General features: G+C 38.1%; 1 long non-coding RNA gene across 1 annotated transcript in view; it reads left to right on the top strand.

The window, feature by feature from the left end:
* The first annotated feature begins 3,271 nt into the window (after positions 1-3,271).
* LOC126291935 (uncharacterized) overlaps positions 3,272-18,719 on the top strand; it is a 72,177-nt gene continuing 56,729 nt past the window's right edge. Inside the window, exon 1 of the long non-coding RNA XR_007551941.1 lies at positions 3,272-3,326. This is a non-coding gene — a long non-coding RNA (uncharacterized LOC126291935). The remainder of the gene's footprint in view (positions 3,327-18,719) is intronic.

Below are 18,719 nucleotides of genomic sequence, written 5' to 3'. Positions count from 1 at the left end.
GTCAAGTAACGATGTCGAAATATCATGTTTGGAAGACGCTGATATCTGGCAGAAAACCCGAATTCCACGAGATGTCAAGAATATAACAATTACAATCCCAAAGAGAAAGCAGGTGTTGACAGATGTGAAAATTGCCGAACTATCAGTTTAATAAGTCACAGCTGCAAAATACTAACAGGAATTCTTTACAGATGAATGGAAAAACTAGTAGAAGCCGACCTCGGGGAAGATCAGTTTGGATTCCGTAGAAATATTGGAACACTGACCTTATGCCTTATGTTAGAAGTAAGATTAAGGAAAGGCAAACCTACATTTCTAGCATTTGTAGACTTAGAGAAAGCTTTTGACAATGTTGATTGGAATACTCTCTTTCAAATTCTGAAAGTGGCAGGGGTGAAATACAGGGAGCGAAAGGCTTTTTACAATTTGTACAGAAACCAGATGGCAGTTACAAGAGTCGAGGGGCACGAAAGGGAAGCAGTGGTTGAGAAGGGAATGAGACAGGTTTGTAGCCTCTCCCTGATGTTATTCAATCTGTATATTGAGTAAGCAGTAAAGGTAACGAAAGAAAAATTCGGAGTAGGAATTAAAATTCATGGAGAAGAAATAAAAACTTTGAGGTTCGCTGATGACATTGTAATTCTGTCAGAGACAGCAAAGGACTTGGAAGAGCAGCTGAACGGAATTGACTGTGTCTTGAAAGGAGGGTATAAGATGAACATCAACAGAAGTAAAATCAGGATCATGGAATGTACTCGAATTAAGTTGGGTAATGCTGAGGGAGTTAGTTTAGGAAATGAGACACTTGAAGTTCTAAGGAGTTTTGCTATTTGGGGAGCAAAATAAGATGATAGTCGAAGTAGAGAGGATATAAAATGTAGACCGGCAATGGCAAGGAAAGCGTTTCTGAAGAAAAGAAATTTGTTAGCATTGAGTATAGATTGAAGTGTCTGGAAGTCGTTTCTGAAAGTATTTGTATGGAGTGTAGCCATGTATGGATGTGAAACATGGACGATAAATAGTTTGGACAAGAAGAGAATAGGAGCTTTTGAAATGTGGTGCTACATAAGAATGTTGAAGATTAGATGGGTAGATCAGTTAACTAATGAGGAGATATTGAATAGAACAGGGGAGAAGAGGAGTTTGTGACACAACTTGACAAGAAGACGGGACCAGTTGGTAGGCCATGATCTGAAGCATCAAGGGATCACAAATTTAGCATTGGAGGGCAGGGTGGAGGGTAAAATTTGTAGAGGGAGACGAAGAGGTGAATACACTAAGCAGATTCAGAAGGATGTAGGTTGCAGTAAGTACTGGGAGATGAAGAAGCTTGCACAGGATAGAGTAGCATGGAGAGCTGCATCAAACCAGTCTCAGGACTGAAGACCAAAAGAAAAAAGGAAAGGTGTATGGGGTTGGCTTATACAGCCAACATATGCAACCATGCTTTTCAAGGAAGTGTACTATTAGCTTCTTGGTGATCTGACAAAAGTTCTCAGTTGGATGCAAGGAGTGGAGCAAGCAAGTGCTGCCCACCAGAGGCTAACACACAGACAACCAAAGGAAGAGTGGAAGTCGAGGGACAGAAAGCTGCACTTCCCTTGCACAGTACTAACACTATATGTGTGCTTACTGCTTCAGCATAGGAAAATAGTCCCTTTCCTGTGCCTACCGTACACTCGGGCACTGTTTTTAGACTGCCATTGTCAGTGGCCCAAAATCGTGAGACTTAACAAGCTTCAGCCAATCGAGAACTAGAGTTCTGTCAGAAAATCACGAGTGAGTAGTACTGTCTCCCTTTTCTGTGTTACCATTAACAGTATAACATCCATGATGAAGCAGTTAGTGATCTATTTTTGTAGACAGCATATCCTCAAACCCAGAGACATGGCACGTGCAACACTCATTAGACACGGTAGGAATAGACTAAGCACACAGGCTCCTAGTTCTGTGCATAGAAAACTGTGCACTGACTTCCGAACTTGTGACATGCACATAGTCCACCCGCGTTGAGTGGCATCATTATGAGTAAGAGAGTTTGGTGAGGTTTATGGGCCTCATTTCTGATGAAAAGCTCTCACAGCCATCACACGTCAAAGACCAGAGAGCACTGTCTCCCAAGCACTTGAACAACAGGCTTTGGACAGCACTCGTGCATGTCTACTGTAACTTCATGAGACTTTCATGAGTTTTGATGTGGTTTATTAATAAGCAAGACCCTCAAACCTAAAAGTCTTGGGTATCATCAGGCGTCGAGGACGAGGCCGACCACATTTGCCAATAAGCCCCACCAAATTTCCAGCCTTCATTGTCAGGCTGATGAGCTACAATTATCCAAAGGCAGCTGCACACGGTATGTCAAGTGTGTAGATTCTCGTGCGATCCACGTTGCTAGTATTCCATTGTATATGAAACAGACTTCTTTAAATTTTCCACTAGTGCCAAGACTATTTGTGTTCGTGCCAAGCTGCGAGCAAAGTGTCTGGTTTATTAATAAGCAAGACCCTCAAACCTAAAAGTCTTGGGTATCATCAGGCGTCGAGGACGAGGCCGACTACATTTGCCAATAAGCCCCACCAAATTTCCAGCCTTCATTGTCAGGCTGATGAGCTACAATTATCCAAAGGCAGCTGCACACGGTATGTCAAGTGTGTAGATTCTCGTGCGATCCACGTTGCTAGTATTCCATTGTATATGAAACAGACTTCTTTAAATTTTCCACTAGTGCCAAGACTATTTGTGTTCGTGCCAAGCTGCGAGCAAAGTGTCACAGTGGTAAGACATTGGACTCATTTTCAGGAGTGTGAGGCTCAAATCTCTGTCCAGTCACCTAGATTTACATTTTCCATTGTTCCCCTAAATCTGTTAAGACAAATACTGGGATGGTTCCTTTGAAAAGGAGATCACCCATATTCTCTGCTAAAGGGAATAATGGGAGCCCAGACACACATGTGTGTGCTTCTGCACCAATTTTTTGTGTGGATATGTGCACCAGTCATAAATTCACACAAAGGTGGATGGCTGATAGGCTGATATATCAAAGTGAGAACTGTATGGCATCTGAATGCAATCTCAAAATCTTACAGAGTACTCATAATGCTGGTAAAACTTAGAGATAAAATCTTTTTTGTGTCTTCTAGATCAAAGACGACTTGTTTCATCTCAGTCCTACGTTTCTGGCCACCGGTCAGTGTGTGATAGCTGTGTCCTGGCCAGAGGGAATACTACCACACCTGGTTGCGACATGCTCGGCAGGAGTGCATAACGTCTACAGAGACAAGATGCTGCACAAACTAGTTCAGCGAGAAGAGGGCCCTGCTGGGATGGTGAGCTTTAGTGCCTGATAAACTTTGTTGCTCATGTGTTATATAACAGTTGCTTGCAAGCAAAGATTATTTTTAGCTATATATTCTCCACTGAACTCAGAGATTTCATTCCATTGGATTCCATTCCTTTCTATAAATCAGAAAAGAAGTTGACATCTAGCTCTCCATATTATTAGGTTTTGGCACAGATAATCTACATCCGAGCCTAATGTTTTTTCTCAAAACTATTTTTTGATGTAAAGAAACAGAACGGAATCACATTTCAGTCAGATATGGTGAATACAGTAATGTAAGTGAGGAACCGTATTGAAGTCCATCACAAAAACAGATGTGTGAGCTGGCGTATTGTCCTCATGCAGAACCCTCTTTTGCATCATTCATTTATTTACAGATTGCATTCCATTGATCCCCTCGAGAAAGATAGCCTTTGGCAGTATGGCATGAGCCATATTGTACATTGTAAGTCAGAAGCAGCCACTGCAGGCAACATTGTGAATTATACTAACAACATATTACGATTAGTGCCAATCTAAGTTCGTTGATGACTACAAGTGCTGCTCAGTAAAGAATGATCGCACCTTTACTTGTCTTCATAATTTTGACATCCTTCGACTGTGAAGCACTTGTCCCAGCCTTTCTGCCAGTCTGCAAATATGTGCTGGAAACCATTTTTAAAAAGGTCCTTCAGAATCTCCTGTCCAGCCTGCACTACTGCTTCCGACAATGGAAAATGTTTTTACAAAGGCGTTTCTTCAGATCAGGAAATACGTCACGAGGGTCTAAATTTGGACTATTGAGAGGTTGAGGTGTGCACTTCACATTGGTTTTTGCATGAGATTGGTAACAATATTTGTAGTACCAGGTGTAACGGTATGAGATGAGCGTTAAGGTACAAATGTGTCGATAGGAAACATTTGTTGTGACCGAGCCTTAATCTTTTTTGTTTGGTTCATATGACATCTGTCAAAGATATTTAGTATACATCAAGGCATGGAACAAACATCATCATATGTTTTCATCATGCTAACAATGGCGAATTTTGTACCCGAAAGTGATGATTTGCGGAAAACATTAAATTTTTGTTTTCATTTGAAAAAAAAGTGCTACAGAGTCGCATCGAATGCTTGTCGAGGCAAATGGTGATCATGCTGTATCAGAAGCAACATGCAAAAGATGGTTTCAACGGTTCAGAAATAATTATTTTGATGTAAGAAATGAAGAATGTGGAAGACCACCAAAAAAGTTTGAAGACACCAAATTGCAAGCAATATTGGATGATCATACTTTGAGTCAGAAGCAGTAGGCAGCAATGCTAAATGTTGCACAACAAATAATTTCTGACCATTTGAAAGCTATAGGAAAAGTTCAAAATTGTGGAAAATGCGTGCCACATGAATTGAATGAAAGACAGATGGAAAACCGAAAAACCATTTGTCAAATTTTGCTTCAAAGACATGAAAGAAAATCAGTTTTTCATCGAAATGTTACTGGTGATGAAAAATAGATTTATTTTAAGAATTCTAAATGGCAAAAATCGTGGGTAAATCTGGGACAACCATCAACATCGACTGCAAAACCAGATCGATTTGGCAAGAAGACAATGCTCTGTGTTTGGTGAGAGCAGAAAGGTGTGGTGTATCATGAGCTCCTAAAGCCCAGTGAAACTGTGAGTACTAATCGCTACAGACAACAAATTATCAATTTGAACTATGCATTGATCGAAAAAAGACCAGAATGGGCCAGAAGACATGGCAAAGTAATTTTTTTTACACGATAATGCACCTGCACACAAAGCAAAACTGGATACAATCAAAACACTTGTCTGGGAGCTGCTATGCCACCCGCCGTATTCAGCAGTCTTGGTCCCTTCGGACTACCATTTGTTTTCATCAATGGGACATGAACTGGCTGAGGAACACTTCGATTCCTACGAAGAAGTCGAAAATTGGGTGTCCGATTGATTTGCTTTAAAAGACGAACATTTCTATTGGCGTGGTGTCCACAAATTGCCAGAAAGATGGTTAAAATGTATAGAAAGCAATGGTCAGTAATTTGAATAAAATGTTTTTAATTTCAAATTCAAAATTAGTGTTTCTTTTTCCAAACAAAAAAAAACCATGCGCATTTCATACCAGTACACCTGGTATGTGGTTGGTTGTTCATTACTGTTGCACAGCATTCAGCCTGTATCGTGGATATATAGGCTTTTTCCTCTAATGTGGACTTACTAACTTTTCAGGATATCTGTGTCATATTGTCCAGTTGTTGATGTGTGTAGAGATAGAACATGCTGGTAAACTATTCCGTGAACATAAAACACTGAGTTGGTCATAACTTTCCCAGCAAAAGCAACAACTTTTGCTTTTTTGGATCTTCATGATGGAAATTTCCACACTGAACTTCGTTCTTTGCTCTCAGGATCAAAATGACATAGCCTTGTTTCATCAGTAGTGTTTGCCTTTGAAAGAAACTGTGGATCTCTAACATCAATTTTAACTCCATTCTGAAGAGCAAACGAATGTTCTTTCATTTGAGAATAGACATTCTTGGAATCCACTACACACAAACACATCTTGTGTAAACTTTCTGTCACCAAGTTGTAGATGGCACCCAGTGAAATTTTCAGTATTTCAGAAAGTGTTCATAAAGCTATTTGGCAATCCTCTCTCACAATGGCACAAATAATGCTAATGTTCTCTTGTGTAAGAGCAGTAACTGGAGTGCTGGGTCCTCCTCCTTTTGAAACTGATTGTCTACTCCCTGCAAACATTTTAAACCATCTTCCAGCCATGCTATGAGGAAGAACAGACTCTTCATAGGCCTCCTGTAACATCATATGGGCCTCAGCTGAAGGTTTGTTGAAATGAAAGCAGAATCGCAAAGCTGGATGTTGTTCATCGCATGTCACCTTTGTTGTTGTTGCAGTGGACAGTGTAGCAGATCTTAACGACTCTACATCAAAGACTTAATTGAAATGCAGAAAATTGGCCTCTTGTGTATATTCCACTAACTATGGGAATTTCATTTTTCTAATATTTTTCAAAATATGAAAACGATGTGCAACTCACTCTTGTTCCTCTTCCTGTTTGAGTTTCTGCATGCATATTTTGTTGGAGTAATTTTATTGTGAAATAATAATTAGATGCTTAAAATGCTTTGTTTTATTTAGTGGAGCTATAGTTAATACCATACTCCACTAATCAAAAATATTTTACGTACTTTTCAGCCTGTTGAATTAATTGTAAGTAGACAGTTTGGTGATGCAATGATTGTGTGCCAGAAGGACACTGTTGTTTCCAAATTACAACATACATAATTCGAGCCTGACTGTTTTAAAATTACGACATTCAATCATAATTATTATTTTCCTCCATAGCTAGTGTCTCGAAGCTCCTTTTTCTTTAACTACAACCTTTGGCTATGATCATCTCCATGTTCCGAGTAGTAAAGATATCTCATGGCACCAAAGATAAATTTGTGCCATATCATTGAATTTAGGCATTGGATTTAGCAGCAAAATATTTTCCTTTTCTTGTAGGGCATGCAATGTTACCCTCCTTTGTCAGAAATTTAACTTTCAAACATTTAACCTTTAAAGGGTGTACTATCATATGAAAGGAAGATATACAATACGATGGTACTCAATATGGCTCAGTCTGCCAGCCTCTCACAGCTAAGAACTAAGAGTGCCAACAATAAAATTAGCACAGTGTGTTTGGTACATATTAAACTAATAAAATATAACAAGATTAAATTCTTGTGTGAGAGATTAAGACCATAAAAAAAATATGATCATTCTTTATTGAACTGAACTGCCTTTATATATGAATTACTGCAAGGTTAATATATATCATTAGAATAAACAACATACTTTAAAAAAGGCTGCTGCTTCTCCTCTTGCATTACTAAACTGCTCTTTTTATTTAATATTGTGCAAACTTGACCACTTTCGGAGATCACGATCAGGTGCCTGCACAGGGTGTCACTAACTATTGCCACTAAGATTAACTCCAAAAGTGTGACAGAAGCTGAAAAGTTTGTGGGACAAAAGTTGCATGTGACAATGGGGCCATAATATGATGGTTTTTTTGTTGGCAGGTGGCTTCATTTCATAAATATGGAGGGCAATTTTTTTTGATGCTGTGGTTTGGTATTTATTTTCTTATAGTGGTTATTGAGACAAATCCAATGATTAACAGTAAGTTATTTGAAGATCAACGAAGGTCACAAAGGTGGCATGAATGTACATTTACAGAAAGTGTTCGAAGTGATGACCATTGGTATCAGTGCAGTGCTGCAATCTTCTTATCATGGACTGAGTGGTATTCCTTATCATATCTTCAGGCATGGTTGGAATGTCTTTATAAACAATGTATTTTATGAATTACCACAAGAAAAAATCCAGAGGTGCCAAGTCTGGCGAACGATCTGGCCATGACACATCTCCTCCACTTCCAATCCAACGATTTGGGAATTGTCTCTGCAGCTGATTTCTAGCCATCAGTGAAAAATGTGCCGGACACCCATCATGTTGATACCACATTCTGTTCCTTGTTTCTAAAGGTATTTCTTCCAATAACAGATCTAATGTTTCTTGCAGAAATGTGGTGTACTTCCTACGATTAAGATTTCCTTCAATCAAATAGGGCCCTATAATTCTATCCTCCAGTATCCCACACTGTACATTCACTGACCACAGTTTTTGGTGTGCAACTTTCTGCAATCAACATCGATTTTGAGTTGCCCAATAATGCATGTTATGCAAATTAACATTTCCATAGTTCTTAAATGTAGCCTTGCCAGTAAATGAAATCAAACTAATGAATTTGTCATCCCTCTGAATCTGAAGTTGAGCCCATCAGCAGAATTCAATGTGACGCATGCAATCTGTACCAGTTAATTCTTGGTGAAGTCTGGTATGGTAAGTATAATATTTATGGCGATGCAGGACATTTAAAACACTACCCTGGCTCGTGCCAGATTCCCTTGTAATTTGATGCGAACTAACACAAGGATCTTGAACCAAAGTTACAAGAGTATCAGTTTCCATTTCCATGTTTGTAACTTTCCTTTGACTGGTATGTTTCTGATGTGTTAAAGACCCAGTTGTTCTCAATTTATCATACACACATTTAAATGTAGGATGTGTAGGGTGAGAACATTGAGGATACCTTTCAGCATATAAGTCTCTAGGTCACACTTAATTTTGTTGGCATTCTCCATAAATGAGAAGCATATAAACTTGTTCTTCAAAGGAATACATCATTCATATTCACTTGATTCTAAGACAGTACTCTTACCATTCCTATTGTTGTATTGCAAAACTGTCTAACAGTGTTTACATGTCAGTGGCATTATATACGAGATAGAATTGTCAGAGCATGTGCTTCGATAAGTGCCGATGTGATAAGGAATACCACTGCATTGATACCAATGGTCATTACTTCGAACACCTTCTGTAAATGGACGTTATTGCCACCTTTGTGACCTTCATTGGTCTTCAAATACCTTACTGTTACACATCATTAGATTTGTCTCGACAGCCGCTATCAGAAAATAAGTACCAAACTATAGCATTCCATTTAAAGACAAAGTTGGCCTCCATATCTCTGAACCGACCCCACCTAGCAACAAAAACCCATCATCATATTATGACCCTCGTTGTCCCATGCAACATTTGTCCCACAAACTTTTCAGTTACTGTCATACTTTTGGAGTTATTCTAGGTGGCAATAGTTAGTGACTCACACTATACAATGGAGAACTTAAAAACCGGTTTAATATAAGCCTTAAATGCTAAACAGAGTTGATGTCCTTGAGTCCAAATATTCTGATTTAATTGTAAGAGAAGTTACTTGAAAGAAACTGATTTAGCTTCTTTGTCAAGGAATTACCAATTTTCTGGTCCATTTCTAATCTTGGTCACGTCTGCTTCAAACCATAATGCCAGTGGCACAGTAGTATTGTGTAATAACAGTGCAGTGACTATCACTTTTCCTGTTGTGATGTACTCGTTATTTTCAATCAAAATTTTATACTGGAGTCTTGTGATCTGGTTGTGTTGGTGGACAACATTTCATCTAGTCACATAACAAGATTAGAAGCCTTTCAGTTTGTCCTTCAACTTTTCCAAACACAGTTTTGAAATGCCATTTTTGAATACTATTGATTGGTGTAGTAAAGAAGGCATTAAGGACAGCCCTAATTTCCACATATGTTAAACTTAATTCTGAATATTCATATTCCCATTTATATGACATGGTTAACAATCTTAATGTGATGCTTTGCAGTCACCATACCACAAATTTTATCCACCATACTTTCTGAAACTCACTAAACCTGTAACACATTTCAATTTACTTATTCAGTTGTAAACATTCTTGAGATAACGTGCAATCTCTCTATGATCGTGGTTGATCAGGTTACCTGGACAACTACATACATTTTCTTTAAAAAAATATATAAAAATCACAATACTCGTCTCTGCCATTTTATTCAAAACATTGTGACTTAGGGCAATGAGAAAGGGACTTTCAGTGTGAAAAAACAGGGTTGTGCAGCAAACAAGAGAGATAGATACAAGGCTAAATGAGGACAAACTGCAGAAAATTATCCCTGAGATAAGGAGCGAAAAGATTGCATAACCTGAAGTTAGTTCCTAGGGAGGTATACCCACTTGAAAGAGAAGATAAAAAATCATTGACAGTGGCCCCATTATTAGTCCTGGGGAGGTAGCCCAGAAACATGGGGTAAGCCAGATTCATATTCTTGAGGGGGGGGAGGGGGGGACGTTGTTTCACAAAGCGCCTAGTATCCAGCGCAATTTGGTCTATTGATTATTCATAGATTTTGAAACACATCCCTGTTGGTTTTTGAACATATTCTATTGCTGAATGAATCATAAGTTGATTTTTGAATGTGTGCATAGTGTACATTGTGTCTCTGCCCGGGGAATCCCTGTCATATCTCGAAAGTAACTTTCCTGCAAACAGAATGGGATGGGGCTATACGAGCTGAGTGCAATAAAGCTGAAGGGGTGAATGCCAATCGCTGTTTATGTGGTTGACTGGGTTTGCAAATGATCAGCGTTGTTATAATTACCAGCAAAATCCATAGATTTAGACTACCAGAGTGAAATAAACGACTAATAGGAATAACAGTTAAAAAAGATAATATGTAATCTTCTAGGTGTAACTAAAAAATGAAAATTTGATAGAAACTTTTTGGCCAGATCGCTACACTAGTAATGGCCAATTGTACAGTCCCTCCACCTAAGTTCTATTCTGCGAGCAGCGTGGAAAACACGTTGTACTAACATATAAGGACACCTAACTGGACAACAAACGCAGGATAACTAAGCCATTGATTGTGGCAGGGTTAGTGAAGTTAACCGGAGAAGAAGTTTTGACACTGGCAGGAGTAGTTACAGAATTAGTGATGACAAGATTGTTTGTTAGAACGAGGAAGGAGAAGAAACAGGGACATCAAATTGTGGAAGAATATGAAGATTCCAAATTAATATAAAAATTCATACTACTACTACGTTTTGCACCCCATCTCATACTTGAGAAGCTGGAGCACATGAATAAAATGTGAAACTATTTCTGTACGTAAAGATATTTGCTTGTAGTAGGCATAATAGGCATTTGATATTGGTATTTCATAAATTATATTTTGTCGTGTTAAAAAAAGAAGTGACCGTTAGTGCCAAAATAGTCTCATTTATTTGGTATGCTTACAATTGCTACAATATTAGACAGGCCTATTTCATTTTATCTAGCAGACAGTGACAGAATACACATAATCAGATTGAGAGACCTCACCAGTCTTGGGTACTGTTTGTATTAACAGCTTTTTCAGTATTTGACAGCGACATTTTGGTTTTTTATGTAGAAGAACATTTGATGAGGTAATAGATTCTTTCGTATAAAAGAAAGCACGTCATGTAAAGTTGTAGCAAGGTTAGAGAGAAAAAATATGCTGGGACTTAAGGATTGAAGAAATGTGTACAGTCTTGCTTGTCACTTGTCTTTATTGGTTTCATATATCCTATATTTAATTTTATGATACACAAAAAAAGGAAGTTATTAGCTAATAGGCAATAAAGAGTGCAAATTTTCTGAAGAGTTCTTGTTCTCTGGGTTAAAAATAATCCCATCCAATTATAATTAATTAAAAAAAACGAAAGATGGGGCTGGATGTTAAACTGTCCAATTGGAAGCTGGAGAGACACCACAGGAGATTTTAATTTCCACTGTTCTAAATATAGTTTGATGGTATCCATTACGAAATATTATACATATGAATTTCATAGAGCAAAATACAATGACATGCGATAGAAGAAAGCTGTATAAGAGGCGTGGAACTGCACTTTGGCACACTTAAGACTAAATAACATGTCTTACATCAGACTCTACAGAAAGATGTGCGCTACAAAATGAACATATTTTTGAAATGTGTATGTGTGTGTGTGTGTGTATTGTTTTAGATATATTTTTCCCATATGGAATGTTTCCCTATATAAATAAAATAGAAAGAAACTTCCACATGGTAAAAATATATTAAAAACAACGATAACAAGACTTACCAAGTGGGAAAGCGCCGGTAGATAGGCATAATAAATAAAACGCACAAACACACACACAGAATTTCGAGCTTTCGCAACCGGCGGCTGCTTCGTCAGGAAAGAGGGAAGGAAAAGGAAAGATGAAAGGATGTGGGTTTTAAGGGAGAGCGTAAGGAGTCATTCCAATCCCGGGAGTGGAAAGACTTACCTTAGGGGGAAAAAAGGATAGGTATATACTCGCGTGCACACACATACACACACATATCCATCCATACATACACTGACACAAGCAGATATATATAGATATATATATATATATATATATATATATATATATATATATATATATATATATATATATATATATATATATATTAAAAACAAAGATTCCAAGACTTACCAAGCAGAAAAGCGCCGGTAGACAGGCACAATAGCATGCCTTTTTACCTGCGCTTTCCTGCTTGGTAAGTCTTGGAATCTTTGTTTTTAATATATATCAAACGCTCTAAGGAGAAAGGGGGACAGGGGCCACCACTATATCTAGTATTGCCACGGTTTGGAAACACCGTTGATGCAGTATTGACGCACAGTTTGAGTTGTAGTGGAGAGTCTCCACGTGACCTGTGTCTACTTTGTGATTTTGCTGTTTCCTCTTTGTTAATTGTTCTCACAACAAATGATAACAAAATGGATTTGTGACTTTTATTAATCTTTTCCACTGAGGCAGTCAATTTATTTGAAGCAAAGTTTTTAATTCTACACTATTGGCTAGTTTCAACTGTTCACTGCATTTCAAAAGTGCATCTTTTCATCTTCTAGCATGTATAGCATTATGCCACAATAAAGAACCAAACATGAGATAATACAGTACTGGTACTTCAAGAAAATTTATTTACAAATTTGGACATACAAATGTGCACTGTAAACCGAGTTACGTATTTTAGTATGGTTCACAAAATTCCGATGCTCTTGGACTATCCTCTGATGTCTTGTTTCTTTTATGACGTAATGTAAGATCTTTTAATGTTTTACATGTACAAACATAAGGGCTTCCTGTGTCATTGTTGCTGGGCTCTCTGGCAATTGCTGAAATGAACTTATTTCTAACAGGTCGCAGGAAAATATTGTGTATGGTTGTTTGAAAAGCGTTACTTTCAAAGTAAATTTCCTTTTATGGAAGCTGAACTATGTGCTAGAATGTACGATGAATTTCATAAATCACAGAGCATTTTGATTCATTTAAAACTCATGTCTTGAAGGATGATGATTTAGAAAACTTTCGAGCCCAGAAGATCAGCCACTTATGTCGTTATTAAAAATTTTACTGGGACATTTGTGTGATGTATCTTAAAGTGTAACACGCACAAAAAAATCAATATTATATTGCGAAAGCTTAGCTGCTCTTGCAGCTTATTAATCTTAAAGACCAATATTATATGTGAAAGCTTTGATTTTCTTGTAGCAACATGGTGTACATATATATTAACATTCCAGTTTGTGTACATGTGTTCTACTTAACAGTGTTATTGCTATTGGCTGACTATGTTGCGCATCCTGTGCTCTGAATATCTGTTATCATCGGCCGGTAAGATCGTGTGGTATGAGTTATGAGTGGCTTACAAAAGAGCATCGCAATATCAATTTCAATACTTCGGAAAATAACATTCGGTGTTTGGTGCAATTCAAATTTATACTTTCGTAAATGAAAATGCGCAGCGTTCCTGTTACTGCACATCAAAGATCTATCCGAAGCTTTATATAAAACAGTTTGGTTTTCTAAAGGGCCGTGAAATTCTATGCCGGTGTATAAAGCCATAATCATACAAAGGATCGATAAGTTTTACTGATCCAAGGAAAAGTAACCTGTCACTTAACATGGAAAAGCTGTATTTTCACCCAGGAGAAAATGTGCTTTTTATCGAGAATCTGTTTTCTTGTCTGTGTATACACCCTGCTGGTGTATTCTCATCAGTCCTTCAGTCCTTGAAACTTGCGGCTTTTATTTCCCTCTTCAAGTAGGTTTACCACTCGTACGTAATTATTAATCATTAATCTTACGAAGCTGGACTAAGCCAATATGGTGTGGTAGTCCAAAAACAATGTATCACCTTGATGGAGTCATGATGATAATTTTTACCATAATTAAGTTTGTAACATAGCCTTTCTTAGTTTTTTGCTGCAGTGGACCTGCTGTGCAATGCCACTGATATATATTGCTTGACTTCTTCACCATATGTGTATGGTAGAGGGCTGTAGTAGAGCTTTGATCTGCAAAACCTATTAAATGATACAACACTTATGAAGTTGGGCGAACAGGTCTCTTGTTAATTTGAAGATTGGAACAACACCTCTGAATGGAATCTTACATGGAAAACTCCGCTTCACACCCCCCACAGATTTAGTGGTAAGATAGCCTGTCAAGAAGGTGTACTGAACTGTTAAAAAAAAGGCAAAATAAGAACAGTGAACAGCCCAAGAACAAGGAAAGCAATAAAGAGCAAGTCAAAACAGCAACGTCATCATGGGTAAGTGGTCATAGTGTTGGACTACCAACTGGATAAGCAGTGTGCTAAAGAATTCTGTACCTTTTATTATTTATTTATTTATATATTTTTCGCAATACTATGAACTGTTTATACAATCACTAAAATGTTTCTCTTTCTGTAGTCTTGGCAGTTGTCATATTGTATATTGGTTGTAAAATATCAGTCATGTGATAAGAATATATTACCATCACAAGTAAAAGTGATGAATAGTGAAAGCAGGCAGGATACCATGTAGATGTCTCACACAAATGTAAACAACAAATAAGCAGGTGTCAATTATGTTACAAAAAAGGAATAAAAGTACCAAAATTATGAAAATCGAACACAGCTTCAAGAATGTTAAAAACATATGTGTTGACAGAGCACAGAGAAATTATGCAATTGTGAAACATGTGTTCATTTGTTGCAGCTTATGTGGCCAACTATTATGTTTTCGTCATTTCCTTGGGAGTGATCACATTCATACAGACACCTACATTGGGGAAGGAGGCATGTCTCAGTCACGTGCAAGGATTTCAAATTAGGTGTGTTGGTAAAAGATTCCAGTTATATGACACAAGTACTGTCACTAATGCTGTGTGTGTTACTCCAGACATGTCTCCCAGTGATGGATTCGGTTGACACGCCTCCTTGTCATCAAATGTTTGCAGCTCCCATTTGAAAGCCATTTCCTTTTGGCTGCTAATACAGTAGTTGGGCGGAATTAACTGTCATTATAGAACCCTTCCAAAAACCTCGCTGTTGACATTACACCACGGCACAGCCACACATTTGAATACAGCGAAAAAGAACAGGTTTTTGACACGAGGTGTGACGGTGCTTGCCTGCTTTGGTTCTTCATTTGTTGTCCTTGGCTTCATTAATATGTTGCAGGCGAAATGTGGTGCTACAGAAGAATGCTGAAGATTAGATGGGTAGATCACATAAATAATGAGGAAGTATTGAATAGGATTGGGGAGAAGAGAAGTTTGTGGCACAACTTGACCAGAAGAAGGGGTCGGTTGGTAGGACATGTTCTGAGGCATCAAGGGATCACCAAGTTAGTATTGGACAGTAGCGTAGAGAGTAAAAATCGTAGAGGGAGACCAAGAGATGAATACACTAAGCAGATTCAGAAGGATGTAGGTTGCAGTAGGTACTGGGAGATGAAGAAGCTTGTGCAGGATAGAGTAGCATGGAGAGCTGCATCAAACCAGTCTCAGGACTGAAGACCACAACAACAACAAAAACGGCATAAGTGAATGAAAATCAACAAAGCAGACTAATTTTCATGTCGAATGATCACTCACTTTAGATACTGTTCGAATAGTAAAACTGGCAGCACGAAGTCTTTGAACAAGATCCTGAATGCTCGCTTTCCACAACAGTTTACTATCTATCTGAACACCTAGAAATTTGAACTGTTCAGTTTCACTAATTTTATGCCAATTCTGTGACATTAAAACATCAGGTTTTGTTGAATTGTGTGGAAGAAACTGTAAAAACTGAGCCTTATGGTGATTTAGTAGTTTATTTTCTACAAGCCATGAACTTAGGTTGTGAACTGCACTATTTGAAACTGACCCAATGTTGTACATGACATCCTTTACTACCAAGCTTGAGTGATCAGCAAACAGAAATAGTTTAGAGTTACCTCAATACTAGAGAGTGTATAATTTATGTAAGTAAGGAACAGGAGTGGCTGCAACACTGACCCCTGGGACAGCACCCATTTGAAGTATGCTTTAACTTTATACCTGAAAATATGAGGTCTTACAATTTTGTGTCCGATATCTAATACGAAAATGTTTTGGATTTTTGCTCCAGAATATAAATGTTCATTCTGAACAAAAAACACTCTAAATAGAAACTAGTTTTACTCCTTGTATAACTGATAATAAATTTACAATTTATTTGGTAATTTTATCATTGTGGACAAATCCATCCACCATTAAGCCATAAGCTGAGTGTTTTGTTCACTTTTGGAATAAAACAACAGATTTCGTCTGTCCATCGCCAGGTTACGTGTGTCACACATTTGCATTTTATCCTTATTCTGGTTATAATTACGTCTCTCTTTCCTTGGTCCATGTTGGTTTTTCTCTTTTTTCTACTAAGTCCCAAAATACAGGTAAGTTTTGCTAAATGAGAACAACCTGTAGGAAACTATTCACAAGAGCAAAAAATAAATAATAAAAATAATAATATATATGACCAGGAGCACGTTCAAAGTATGGTGGGACATGTTGTTCATCCAGAATGACATGTTTCACTTCTTTCTCACAAGCAAATGAAAGATGTCCATGTAAAAATGTTATTTAGGTAGTTAGTATGCAGAGAATTTCACACTGAGCACGTGCTGGGATGATGTACGTGCAGATTTGGGGAGTGCTGAATGTCACCAAGGTGCCTACGTGTTTGACCATCTATCCCTGCTGTGAAGGAATATGTTGTGCTTAGTAGTATCTTGCAAATCAAGGGGCAGATGGCATTGTCAAAACGCGAAGAACGGTTGAAATGATGTACACGTAACATAAAACACCCCTCTGTCTAAAAAGGAAAACTCCCCATTACGTCCTCCCCCATGGACAGACCGTCAAAACCAGAATGCTGATCAAGCATGAAAACAGGAAGAAGGTTTACTGTACTGAGACTGAGAGCAAAATAGAAACAGTGAATGGTCCAAGAACAGGAAGTCCAATATAGTAGAGCAATGGCATCATGGTTAAGTGATCACAGTCTTGGACTGCAATTGGGTGAGCTATGTTCAAATTTCCCACTGTCACAAAGCATGCTGGGATGATTTTATTCCCCCTCTTATTTTGCCACCTCCCTCCTTAAAATTAATACTTTCACTTTTTACTAATTACCATTGATATACATTAGTGTAATCTGTATTTTCATAAAAGAGAATGGTTGGCTGTCAGTTTTAAAGAAAATAACACCAGATCTAATTTTGTGCGTAGTTTTCTGTTACTAATTGATTTTCTAATTCATTTTGACCATGCCTAGTTAGTATCGTTTGTTACAGGGTTTAATCAGTAACTGTTTTGTAACTTAAATTCTACTGTTGAGCCGGCCGGAGTGGCCGCGCAGTTCTAGGTGCTACAGTCTGGAACCGCACTACCACTACGGTCGCAGGTTCGAATCCTGCCTCAGGCATGGATGTGTGTGATGTCCTTAGGTTAGTTAGGTTTAAGTAGTTCTAAGTTCTAGGGGACTGATGACATCAGAAATTAAGTCCCATAGTGCTCAGAACCATTTGACCCATTTCTATTGTTGACATATATTGTTGTTGTTGTGGTCTTCAGTCCTGAGACTGGTTTGATGCAGCTCTCCATGCTACTCTATCCTGTGCAAGCCTCTTCATCTCCCAGTACCCACTGCAACCTACATCCTTCTGAATCTACGTAGTGTAGTCATCTCTTGGTCTCCCTCTACAATTTTTACCCTCCACGCTGCCCTCCAATACTAAATTGGTGGTCCCTTGATGCCTCAGAACGTGTCCTACCAACCGATCCATTCTTCTGGTCAAGTTGTGCCACAAACTTCTCTTCTCCCCAATCCTATTCAATACTTATTCATTAGTTATGTGATCTACCCATCTAATCTTCAACATTCTTATGTAGCACCACATTTCGAAAGCTTCTATTCTCTTCTTGTCTAAACTATTTATCGTCCATGTTTCACTTCCATACATGGCTACACTCCATACAAATACTTTCAGAAACGACTTTCTGACACTTTAATCTATACTCGATGTTAACAAATTTCTCTTCTTCAGAAACGCTTTCCTTGCCATTGCCGGTCTACATTTTATATCCTCTCTACTTTGACCATCATCAGTTATTTTGCTCCCCAAATAGCAAAACTCCTTTACTACTTTAAGTGTCTCATTTCCTAAACTAATACCCTCAACATCACCCGACTTAATTCGACTACATTCCATTATCCTCGTTTTGCTTTTGTTGATGTTCATCTAATATACTCCTTTCAAAACACAATCCATTCCGTTCAACTGCTCTTCCAAGTCCTTTGCTGTCTCTCACAGAATTACAATGTCATCGGCGAAATTCAAAGTGTTTATTTCTTATCCATGGATTTTAATACCTACTCCAAATTTTTCTTTTGTTTTCTTTACTGCTTGCTTAATATACAGATTGAATAACATCGGGGAGAGGCTACAACCCTGTCTCACTCCCTTCCCAACCACTGCTTCCCTTTCATGCCCCTCGACTCTTATAACTGCCATCAGGTTTCTCTACAAATTGTAAATAGCTTTCGCGCCCTGTATTTTCCCCA

The sequence above is a fragment of the Schistocerca gregaria genome, chromosome 9 (assembly GCF_023897955.1).
Source record: "Schistocerca gregaria isolate iqSchGreg1 chromosome 9, iqSchGreg1.2, whole genome shotgun sequence".
Classification (NCBI taxonomy): domain Eukaryota; kingdom Metazoa; phylum Arthropoda; class Insecta; order Orthoptera; family Acrididae; genus Schistocerca; species Schistocerca gregaria.
The sequence above is the reverse complement of the archived record's forward strand: the minus strand, read 5'-3'. Positions and strand labels throughout refer to the sequence as shown.